This window comes from Manis pentadactyla, chromosome 10 (genome assembly GCF_030020395.1).
Source record: "Manis pentadactyla isolate mManPen7 chromosome 10, mManPen7.hap1, whole genome shotgun sequence".
Classification (NCBI taxonomy): domain Eukaryota; kingdom Metazoa; phylum Chordata; class Mammalia; order Pholidota; family Manidae; genus Manis; species Manis pentadactyla.
The window spans coordinates 48,384,401-48,397,186 of NC_080028.1; the positions used below are offsets into that span (position 1 = coordinate 48,384,401).

Below are 12,786 nucleotides of genomic sequence, written 5' to 3' on the forward strand. Positions count from 1 at the left end.
TAGATGTAGCCTGGCTGTTGTACTGTATCTTCTGGTCTCTCTTTTAGGACTAGTTGTATCTGTTGTATTTTCAAAAATATATATGGTTTCGGGAGGAGATTTCCGCTGCCCTACTCATGCTGCCATCTTGGCTCCTCCTCCAAACCCTACATATTTTGTTAATTATTTAAAATAAGTTCTAGTCTTCATTCTATTTCACCCCTAAAAACTCTATGTATCTCTTGAAAGAGAGTATGTTCTTATGTAGCTGCTACACCAGTCCTTTTAAAAATGGTGTTTGCTTAGAGCAGGGGTTGCTGAATATTTCTGGCTTTGAAACATGAGAGTGGCAATAGAGATTATGTAAACCAATGGGTGTGGCTGTGATCTGAAAAAAACTTCATTTACAAAAACAGGTGGCAGGTGGGGTTTGGCCCAAGGCCCTAGTTTGCCTTGAGGGTCCTTGGAGGGGGACCTGTAACCAAGACTGTATTAGTTGTGTGACTGGCATGTTTTCTAGCCTCTGCAAGCCTTGGTTTCCCCATCTGTACTGCGGGGTAGGCACAGTGACAAGGTAGAGATGGAAGGGCTGGCTCTGAGTCCTGCCCTGTAGCCTGGCACACAGCGGAGGGTGTCGCTGCTGGCAGTGCTGTGTGGGCAAGCTCCCAACACAAGTCAGGTAGGTGAGTGTCCCCAGCTCTGGTGACCTGGCACAGCAGAGTCTGAGGCTGCCCCCAAGGGCCTCCCCAAAGGTGAGTGACATAGGGGAGTGTCTTCTCTGCTGGTGCCCAGGATTTATCTCTAGATCATGCTAGCACTTGGGGATGGTGTGTCCTTCTATGCAATCTTGGTGCTTTAAGGGGACATCGCATTACATGGGAGCTGCCATGGTGAGCTTTTGTGCTCTAGATGTGAATCTTGTGGTGTAAATGAGAACGTGCATTTAAGTCACCTGTGAGATTAAACTGCTAAAAGTGTGTTTTGCACAGTCATCCTCTCTTCAAGAGGCAGCTGATGGGGAGCACCTCCTGTGCCAGGCCAGGGGTGAAGCTGTGGACCCAGCCATCATGCCCCATGGGGCCTGTGTATGCAGGGCATGCTGGGAGCTGCCATGGCAGGTGAGGGGAGCCCTGAACTCACTCTTGGTCCACTTGCCTAAACAACAAGCTTCCCCAGGCAGGGGCAGTGGGCTCTGAGCAAGGGGAACTGGGTCGGCCACGCTCAGGTGTCTGTGCTCCCCACTGCCCCAGAATGTTTTGGAAAGACGGATGCCTTTCCTTCCCAGAGGTTTCTGCGCTTCTTGGGTGGTCTTCCTGGGTGACAGGCAAGGCAAAGGCGTGGCTGCTGTCTGCAGGTTTCAGATATGCCTGGGACACCTGTGGGGCCTGATGCAGCTGCACACCCTCCTCCCCACTCCCCAGCTCACCTTGCCTGCGGCTGCAGCTCCCTCTGATGCTCTCTTCTATTTTGTGGTTTCCCAATTCTTGGCTGCTTTATGCCCCATCGTCACCCACCCCTCTGACCTCCATAGCCTTTTGCTGGGGCCTTGGCTGCCCTGCCTGTCCCCCACTTTCCACGGGCGGTGGCCCCAGGGACTCAGCCTTCTTCTGCAGGTGCCCGGCTCTGCAGCACTCGATGCACCTTAAATGGAAGGCGCTGCACCTTGCGTGAGGCTGTGACCTCAGATTAAAGTGTTAGGAGTGCACTCACCAGAGGCACATCCATTGTAATGGACGTGATTCAGCTCTGTGGCTGTAGCCCACCCCCCTGCCTGCATGGCCAGGCCTGCCACTGTCAGAATGATATCTCACTCCATTTCTGCTTTGTAAGACTAGTGTTCTGGGCACACTGAGCAAGATTTGGTCCCACAAGGCCATGTGGACGGAGCAGGTCCCAGGGAGGAGCAGCTCCTCCCAGTGGGAAGGCCACCCCAGTGGGGGTCCCTGCATGTACCTCCAGCCCCCAGCCTCTCCCGTTTCCTCTTCAGCCCTCCTTTCTACCCTCATGTTGGCCATTGGGGAAGAACTCATTCCCTTTTTTAAACATGTACTTGCCACGTGACTTTTTGGAACCACAGGATGCAGCTGGGTAAGGCCTCAAATGGTACAAAATGGGGGTCTTCTGTGAGAAGCACCTCTGTCCTCCCAGGAACCCGGCAGGAGGCTTTCAGGAGTCCCCTCAGAGGGACCCCTTGTAGACCCTCCCCAGGCCCCCACCCAGGACAGAGCAGGTCTGAGAGGCCCAGCAGACCTCCACCTTCTGGGAGGAGTGGGCTCACTCTTAACTGCAGAGTCAGGACCTTCTTGGACCCAAAGAGGAACCTCTGTGTCCTTGCCCCACTCCTAACAGATGGGAAGTAACCACATCTGCGTCCTACATGAATTATTTTTAAAACTATGGGGACACCTAATGTCTTCAGGACTGTGGTCTCAATAAGCTGAAAGCATCTCAAAGCCTGTTGGGATTTTGGGGTGACTGAGCTGCAGATTCAGGGTCTGCCCAGAGCCCTTGCACCTTAGACTTGGAGGTGACACTAGGATTTTTTTAAGTGTTTATTTTTTTAAAATAGTTTTAGCTTCAAAGCAGAATTGGGGGAAGACACAGTGGCCCCCCTCCACCCCTGCCCCACACCACAGCCCCACTTTTACAGCCTCCCTCACCAAGCGGTTCATTTGTTACCACCACTACCTGTCCTGGCACCAAGCCTTGAGCATAACTTTCTGTAGACACTCTCAGGTTTATGTTCCTCTCTAGGATAATTGTTTTTTTCCCAGCATATAAAGGAAGCACAGGGTTGTGATATTCCAAAGGTACAGAAATGCATAATGTGGAAGGAAGCCCCTCATGTGGTGTCCTTCCTGGCATAGCCAAGTTAACGTGGATTGTCAACTTGAAGTTGGTGAATTCATTTCCAGATTCATAGGCATTTCTGTTTGTATAGGATTTATTCCAAAGCTAGCCAGAGGTCCTCAGGTAGAGGGGTAAGACCATGTGGACACCTCTTTCTTGCCTGAAGCACATATCAGCTTCGATATCCAGTATTCCTGCACTTGGAAACCATCTGTGCAGCCAGCAACATTTGACCCCTGGACATTGAGGGCTGTGCTTGGAGTGCCAGCCCAGAAAGCAGCTGTCAGCCACTCCATAGAAGCTCACTCCACCACGCCCCCCTGGGCCTGTTTCTCCCAGACCACAGGAATCGCTCCAATGAGGCTCCTCTTTTCAGATAATGAGTACATGTTCATGGATTTGGAGCAGGAGCTCAGCAAGTACTTCTCAAAGGATTGGAATAGAGAAATGTGTAAAGTAAGTTAGACTGCCAGGTGGGGGCTGCCCCAGACCCCCTCGAGCGAGCATCCACGCATCTGGGCCGGGCGCTGGTGCCAGGGTGCTCCCTGTGCAGAGTGACTGTCTGTGGCCTGCAGCCCCGCTGGCGCACCTGCTGCCTGAAATGTTCTCACTGCCTCCGGAGTTGGCGTTGGGTGTGGGTCTAGGCAAAAGCTTGGGGATGCCACAGATGCTTCACTGGGTTTGCCCTTTAGGAGTGTAAGATCAAACTGTGACCTACCCTGGCTGAGACCTGAGCTTGAGCTTGGAGCCTTCGGAGGCCTACCTGTGGTGACAGTGCCAGCTGTGCCCAGCTGGACCACTCGTATGGCCTTCCTTCTCTTTCCACCCCTACCCACAGGGACACGGGAGGCCCGGTGCAGCCTTTGTGACCTTCCCCAGGGTGCAGTTCTATGTGGAAAACAGAAGGCTCATTATGTAATTGTTGCTGACATTAAGGACATTTCCTGGGATGGTGGGCATCCACCAAGAGGCGTGAAGGACGTGGCTGCTGCATTGTGGGTGGGAGCCATATGCTACACGCTGTAAAGACAAGCTCTCCCAGGCACAGGGACTGGTGTCTCCAGATGGGATTCTTCCCTGGCAGGTGCTGGGAGGGTGTGAAGATGCCTTCTTTAAGACGGCTGTCCCCCTGTGTGTGGCTCTGTGCTGGGCACTGGCCTGGGTAGGAGAGGGTCCCTTGGCAGGACCCCAGCAAGCTCCACCTGAGGTGCAGGAGCTACTTTCCTGAGAGATCTGCCCCAGAGCTCGTAGGCTGATGGACCCCCAGACAGCCCAGGGGCTGTTTATCCCAGACCAGGGGCACATGAGCAGGGCCTGTGTCCCCAGGAATCCCCTGAGCTGGTGCCAATGGCCCCAACAAACATTCCTAGGCGGAGAGGTGGGGAGGAAGCATGTGCATGCTTGTGTGGAAGAGTCATGGAGAGGAGAATGGAAGGGATGGGGTGATGGACGGGAGCTCTGCTGGCTCTGGGACCAGCCATGGTCCATAGGATTAAAAAATCTAAGCTGCTCTCCCAGAGCTGGGGCTGGGAAAGAACAGAAAACACCCCATCTGGGAATGAGCTTCAACTCTGAGCCTGCCCAGTGCCCATGGATCCAGGCAGTCCTGCACGGGCACATCCCTGGGGCACTGGCAACAGCTGGCCCAGGGTTGGTGAAGGGCACCCCTGCTGGGGAACAGACCTGGGTCTAGCATTCAGAGAACTGAGGTGTGATGGCAGCAGGTTCATCCGCCACCCTGGGAAGCAGCTCGTGTGGCAGGGGTGGGCCTTCTGGGACCCGGAGAGGCCCAAGACCTGGAGCAGAATGGTAGGAGGGCTGGGGTGGTGGCCAGGTCGGCAGGGCAGAGCCAGCCTCTCAGAAGCCTGACAACCGCCTTCCAGGGACAGGAAGGCCAGGAACCCGGACTACTGCCACCTGAGGGAGCGGGTGCTGAGGTCTGAGTGCACCCACTGGGAGGAGGCCTACTTCCTTCTAGCTGCCTATGGGCTGCAGGCCGACCTGGGCAACCACTGGGAGCTGGCCCATGTTGGGAGGTACTTAGAGCCACAGGCCTACTTCCCACAGTGGGTAAGGCCACCAAGGCTTCCTGCTCTGGATGGCGGAGAGCCTTCCCCCTGCCCAGCGAAGACAGGCTGAGGGCCAGGACTGGGCATGGTGATGGGGAGCAGGCAGGGCCCGACAGGCCTGTGATTGCCCCTCAGATCATCGCCAAGAGGGGCAGCACCTACATCCTCAGGCGTGGTCCCAGCATGCACCGCGAGCAGCAGGGCCTGAGCCCCAAGGAGGCAATACTACACTTCATCAGAGAGGCCTGCTGACTTGAGGACGTTCCTGTCCACTTCTTCAGGCTGTACAAGGTCAAGCCCAAGTGGCTGCCAGTGGGGAAATGAGTCCAGACTGCCTCAGAGCTGCCTCTGCCCAAGGGAAGGGAGCCCACAGGGTGGCCAGGACACCGATCCCAGGACAGGGTGCATGTGTCCCCACAGCTGACCTGTGGCCTGGGGACCCTGCCTCAGTCCTATGCATGGCCACAGTGAGCTGACTACACCCTTCTTTTCCATGACAAGGCCCATTCTGCCCAGGCACAGGCTGTTGAGGGCTCTGATGTTGGAGTCTTTTTTAGGATAAGAAGGAAAACAGACCGACCCTCACCCTGGGGCTGACCCTCAAAGGAATGTACATCTCTCAGGTGGGGTGAAGCCCCTGCAGCACCCCCTTCCCATAAAGGGCTGAACCTGTGGCTTTGCCTCTGACCCCTGGCGTAACCCCTCTCTGCTGCTCTGCAGGACGTGCTCCCCAGCTGCTCTACGACTTCCCCTGGTCCCATAGGGAAGCTGGCATTTCTGGTGTGTGTCTGATGGGACTGGGGAGGACTAAGGCTGCTCCTCATGGCATTTCCTGGGCACCTAGTCCTCTACAAGGCACATACACAGCCCGACAGTGTGCCCCCCACCCCCGCCTGGGGCCTTGCTTCTTCAGCGGGAGATGGCCCTGCCCCTAGGAATTGTTTTCCTGCCCTGACAGGGCGTTCTGAGTCTCAGTTCCAGGAAACATTTGGCTCCTGTGTGGAGAAAGTAGAGGGGAATTATGGGTAAGTCACAGAACCGCTGTGCTGTGGCTGCAGGCTTTCAGGTGTCTGCTCTGTCGTCCTGGCTGCACACGGTCACCCGGGCCTGGACTCAGGGGGGAAGGGCGGGGACAGTGCAGCCCTTTTCACCCTGTCCTGGACTGGTGCTCCCCACAGCCATCCCAGACCCCCGGGGCAGCCTTCTCATTACTGCATACAGAGCAGTGAGCCCCCCTAAAAGCCTGCCTGCCCACAGAAGTTAGATTTGCACAGTGGAAACAATGGCAGTTTGGGTTATGGCTGGTGTTTAAAACACTCCTCTTCACTTGTCGTATGGTTTTCTTGTAAATTTATGTCTCATCTCTTTGTGCAGGAAAAAACGTTTAAGATCCAGCTGGACGGGCTGCTCTCCACCCCGAACCGCTCTACTGCATCTGCTGCACCTCTCACTCCTGCCACCTCCTGCAGCTGCTCAGAGCCAGCCACCAGCTCCACCTCACCCTGCAGCCCGCACTGCAGAGCCTGCAGCAGCTGGAGAAAGCTGAAGGTGGGCGCCTGTCCACGCCATCATCCTACCCGTGGTCTGGGTGCCTAGAGCATTGCCTGTGCCCACACTGCCCCCATCCCCCAGCCGGGGCCTGGGCCTGGCGCTCCCCATGAATCAGCCGGCTGACACTTCTGTTTCTCGCATCATGGGGTGTGGACATTTGGCTCATGTGTCCCCCCAGATGTTATGATGGAAGGGTGTGGTGGTGACCCCACTCCTCCAGCTCTCCTGGAGGCTGACTCAAAAATGGGCTCTTTATCTCTGATTCTGTTACTAAAATATTTTGTATTTCTTTGCTTTTAATTAAAAAGCTTTTTTTTAGTAACTTTGTGAAGTGATCTTTACAGTTGTGACAAAGGTGTAATTGTCTTCTCTTCCTTGGCTTTTCTAAAAAGTAATTATTTTTTATTGATACTGTGTTTCCATCCTCACTGTTATCTGTTAATGCAATGTTAAATATAGAGGTCATGGATTTTTTTGATGCTGAGTTTATGTCAAAAACTGCTCCACAGTAATTTTCTCAGGCATCAAGAATTAATTTCTATAGTGGGGGTTTGAATGTTTTTTGTTTTCAAACAGTGTTTCAGTGTTTGAAATCCTATATCAATAAGTTAAAAAATCCCTTTGAAACCACAATTAATTTGCTTGTAAATATTTATCTTCCTTGCTTTTTAACTGCACTTTATTTATACTAAAGTAAGAAGAGAGTTACATTTACCAGGTTGCCCAGTTCATACTGTTAAACCCACAGCATGGCAGTCCTTGATCCAGGGAAGCAGTGCTGACCTGGGCTCATGGCTTGCCTGAAAACTAGAACCATCCCAGGGAATTTGGGGGCTTCTTCAACATATGTATTAGAATAATATTGGAAGTTGTGAATAAATTTGGAAGTAGTGGAGAAGACTGTTGCAGTTCACCTACTCTTCTGTCATCCTTTCTCCTTATCTTTCAAGTTGTAAATGCATCACTACATAATCTTACTCAGATCAACCTGCTATGGGCATTGCTCAAAGCAAATATTTTTTTCTTACAATATCTTACACAGTATTATAAGACATAATTCAATAAACTAATTGACAATGACATACAACCACTGATTTGTTTAACTTATGATAAATATTTGAAAGGAGGCAAAGATTTCTAATGAATGATATTATGCAGCCTGTCTTTTGTAGTGATGAAGGGAGAAATAGACACAACACATGCCTACACACACAAATACACTCACACCCATACAATAGATGCTTTTTCTTTTACAACTGGAGGTTGACGGTATAACTGACATTTCTGTATGTTCCTTATATAAGGATTCCTAATTATATATCCATTTATTTACTATTATGACATCTCATATAAATTTTAGAGGCTTTATAAAATATCTGGGTTATAACATATACCTGATTATAATGCAGGCAGGTGAATTCTTCTCTCAGAAAAAAATGTATAGCTAAAATTTCACAAGGGAAAATACTACTAATGTTGCAAAACTTATCATACTTATTTTTCTCTTGGTCAATGATAACTTCAGTAAGTTGTTTAAATATAGTAATTATTAAAGGTACTTATTTGGAAATGGTAGGTTTGATGAATTTTCACGTGAACTTTTCACTTTCACTCATATAGTCATGTTCATCCTCACAAGTTCTCTGAACCAAAAAATCTCTCTGAGACTCTGGTCCCCAACAAAATGCATTGATTTTTCTCATGAAAGTCAAGGAATATTTTCTTGTACATTTTAACACTTAAAAGAGGGAAACTTGATCCAAATGACAGTGGATGCAGAGATGCTCTTCTGTTCGAAAGAGCTGGTATTTCAATGTGTCTGTACAGGGACAAAGGTTTGGGCAATATCAACCTTGACTTTTTCTTTTTTGGAGGTTGCTCTAGCTGCAGATGAATGAGTAAACAAGAGGTCCTTTGTGATTTACACTCAAAAGTCATCAATGAATCTTTTCAGTAATTTTATCTGGCAAAAGAAAAATAACTTACAAAGGCTGTGTTGGCTCCAGTGTCCTTGGAAAAAAGAGGATAATTATCAGGTTATTTCATTTTCTTGTTTTTCTTAAGGCTTTATTGAAGGAAAAGCAACATACAATATGATTTAATAAGTTTTGACATGTGAAAAAGTTTGATCATGTGAAAACATTAGCACAATCAGAGGGGTGAACATGCCCATCACTACGAATAACGTCCTTGTACATCCCTGTGGCCCCCTGTGACCTCATGCTCTGCACTCCTCCATTTCTCAGCCAAACCCTGATAAACTTTCTGCCACTACAGTTGAGTTTTTTTTTCTTGTAGAAGTTTAAACAAATTCACTAATGCAAGATTTCTTTTTTGGGGTGGGAATGTCTGGCTTCTGTCAATACACATGAATTTAAGATTTATTCTTGTTTTTATGTGTGCCAAGAGTTCATTCCTTTTTACTTCTGAGTAGCATTCCAACATTAGTGGACCTCAAGAGGTCTTCCCAGTTTGTGACTATTACAAATAAAGCTGCCATGAGAAGTTGTGTATTATAGTTGTATGCAAATATGCTTTCATTTCTCTTGGGTAAATACTTGGGATGAAATGGAACAGTTGGTTAGTTTGTAAGTTAGGTGTACATCTGACTTTTAAAGACCCTGTCAAACTATTCAGCAATGTGTCTTTAGCATTTTACATTCCTATTACCAGTGTATGAGAGTTAAGGTTCCACAAAAATGCCAAACGTTAGCTTAATCAGTCTTTAGTTTTAGCCATTGTTGTTTTGATTTACAATTTGCTAATGACATATGATGTTAGGCATCTTATCATAAGTTGTTTTGACATTTGCATAGCTTCTTCAGTGCTGTATTTGTGTATATCTTTTGCCCCATTTAAAAAATTGGGTTGTTTTCCTGTTGTTGAGTTTTAAGAGTTCTTTATTCTGGAGAAAGTTTCTTAAAAGATATGATTTTAAAATATTTTCTCTAGTTGAATGGGTTTTCCAGTTTCTGAATGGTGTCCTTTGAGCAAAAGAAATAATTAACTTGGATGAAGTCAAATTATCTCCTACCACTTGTGCTTTGGCATCATGTTTAAGGAACCATTGTCAAACCCAATGAACAAAGATTTATATTTTCTTCTAAGAGTTTTAGCTTTTGCAATTAGGTCTCTAATAATTTGAGTAAATTTTTATATGACATGAGAAAGATGTCTAAATTCACTCTTTTGCATATGTATATCCAGTTGTCTAGCACTGTTTGTCGAATATGGTATTCTTTTCCTGGTAATTTGTCTTGGTTCCCTTGTTATAAACCATTTGACCATTGTGGTGGGTTGAACAGTGTCCCTAAAATGGTATGTCTAAGTCCTAACCCACAGACCCTGTAATTATGCCCTTGTTTAGAAAAGGGTCTTTGCAGTTGCGATTAAGCTAAGAATTTTGAGGAGGCCCTAAATCCGATGACTGGTGTCCATATAGAAAGGAAAGAATACACAAAGAGACACAGGGAAGAAATTCATGTGAAGTGATGGCAGAGATTAGAATCATGATGCCACGAACCAAGGAATTTCAGGGGCCAGGAGAAGCTGAAAGAGGTGTGGAAGGATTCTCACCTTTATTTTTTTTCTTTGTTTTTGGGACAGTCTTTGTGTGGGGAGGCTTTCTGATTATTAAACACTGTTTTAGAACAAATTAAATTTGGTGAGAAGAAACACTATGGGCAGAGAAACTTATGAACAGGGTCACTGAAAGGTTTAGTAGAAAAGTACAGAAGAAAGAGCTGATGGAAAGATTATCTGCAAGATGTTCCTGGAGGACATTTAAGATATTCATGGTGAGTATTTTACTTATATTGCTTAGAGAACAATCATTCCTGGTTTGTTCCTAAATCCTTGATTTGTCTTTACCTTTACGTAATTTTATATTATTATAGGACGTAACGGAGACAGAGAAGGGTCAGGAACCACCAGGGAGCAGGCCACTAAACATTCTTTAGTACAAATTAAGTGTTGGGAAAAGGAAAAATATTTGCCAAACACTTGATCTTTAAGAGTCACTTCCCTTTGCCCTAAGGGCCTTTGAAAACTTTAAGTGTTCTGAATAAATACTTTAAATGTTACTGGTCTAATATATCAATTAAAAGACAGTGATTATAAGAGTGAATTAAAAACAAGACTCTTGTGAAAAACTTCAAAATTTCTTCTGTTCCATTCTTCTTTTCCTTTGTGTGTTCCTATAGATTACCTACAAGAAAATAACTTTAAATATAGACTCAGAATAAAAGGAAAGAGATCAAGATTTATCATGCTAACACCAATTTAAAAAAAGCTACAGTCACTAGTTTAATTTCTGCCCTAATTATTATGATTTCCTTACATTTCCTTCCTTTGGTCTGGTTTACTCTTAGAGTTTTCTTAAGGCTCTGTTATTGATTTGAGCTCTTGCTTATTTTGTAAAATAGGTGTGTTTACTATCACATATTTCTCTGTATGCACTGTTTGAGCTGCTTCCTGTAAGTTTTGATATTTTATGTTTTTGCTCCCATTCATCTCAAAGCTCATTTCTCATGTGATTTATTCTTTAATTCATTGGCTATTTAGGAGTGTCTTGTTTACTTTTCATTTCCCAAAGTTTCTTCATTTATTGATTTAAAATTTTATTACATTGTGGTTGGAGGACATAATTTCTGTGATTTAAATCCTTTTCAGTGTAGTGATGCTTGTTTTATGGCTTAGTATGTGATGTGTCCTAGGAAATTTCCATGTGTATTTGAGAAGAATGTGTATCTTGCAGTTTGGTCGAGTGTTCTATAGATGTGTATTAGGTCTCACTGGTTTATAGTGTTGTTCATATCTTCACTTGATCTTCTGCCTAGTTTTTCTATCCATTACTGAATGTATTTAAGTTCCCCACAAATATTTTTTGAATATTTCTTCTTTTATTTTTGTCAGGTGTTACTTCATGTCTTTGGGGGTTTCTTGGTAGTTGAATATATATTTATAATATATCTTTCTGAGCTTTATCATTCTAAAATCTTTCCTTTCTTCTGGATGTGATCTCTCTCTCAAAATACCTGATTTTACTGTACTCATCCTTCTTAGGATGATGATGTGAGAAGATAAAATGCCTCAACAATGAGATGAAATGAGGTCAATGACATAGGCATTGTGACAGCCTTATGCTACTGTTGACCTAACCATACATCAGGATGATCATCTGCATCTAGAACATAGTTGACATTCCATTGATGCTATTATGATAGTAATTAGTTTCTTACACTGCTTATCAGGTGTTTATTGCTATATGAAAATAGGCCAGTGATTTTTAAAAATATTATTTTTCTAACTTAAATTCTCTTCTAAGTTCCATTATTTTTCTATTCGTTTCTTCCATTTATTCTTTCCATTGTTTCTTCCATTTATCAGTTTCTAACATTTCAATAATATATACATAAAAGTATATATCTCTTAATATAAGATTAAACACATTAATCCAAAGACATGATTTCTTTTATTGCTGATGTGAAAATAAATTCTGCAAATTACATTGTGATGTAAGTGCTAAGATGCCACACATTATAAAACACATTTTATTTTCAGAGTTTAAATGCTTAAAACATGCATTTAAAATTGCTAATGTTATATTTTTATATCTTCTGTATAGCATTTATAATGATAATTTTCTTTCTTAATTTAGGACTTTTCAAGATCATCTAAAACAATAGTGAGTACAACGAGAAGGCTAAAAATCGAATTTGGTTCTTAATTTTGACAATCTGTTGGTATGATATTCTTTATGATATTTTTATAACTAGTTTTATTAATATTATTCTAATTAATTTATTAATGTTTACCATGTTCTCATTTATTATGGATTTTTTGGTGACTATTACATTTTTTTAAACCTTTTTCAGCATCTATTTACTTATTCTTATGATGTCTACTTTTAAAAATTGATTTATATGGTAAAGTATGTGGGTAGATTTTACTGGGATACAGCTTTCTCTTACTACCAGCGGAAATCCACTTGAACGTAATCTATTTTTCTTCTAATATGTTCTTAGAATATAATGACATATTTTATATAGAAAATTTCTATTTGTATACTTAAATTATTATGTTTTATTTTTCTATAGTCTGGAATGATTTAATTTAGGATGGCATTATTTAGGATATATTTTAAGTTAGTAAGAATTCTTTTAAAAATAATTTAGTTCTCCTTCATTTTATAGACAGAAATTTTCACTTTCCCAGTACTTAAAATACTTAAAGATATTTTAACAACCAAGATGTTTAAATACACAAATTTATCTCCAGTAACACTTTATATATACAAATTTTATAAATTTATGGGCTTTATATATATGCTTTTTAC

General features: G+C 44.3%; 1 pseudogene; it reads left to right on the top strand.

The window, feature by feature from the left end:
* Positions 1-488: 488 nt before the first annotated feature.
* LOC130679335 (FERM domain-containing protein 1-like) lies at positions 489-6,559 on the top strand (annotated as a pseudogene).
* Positions 6,560-12,786: the final 6,227 nt, after the last annotated feature.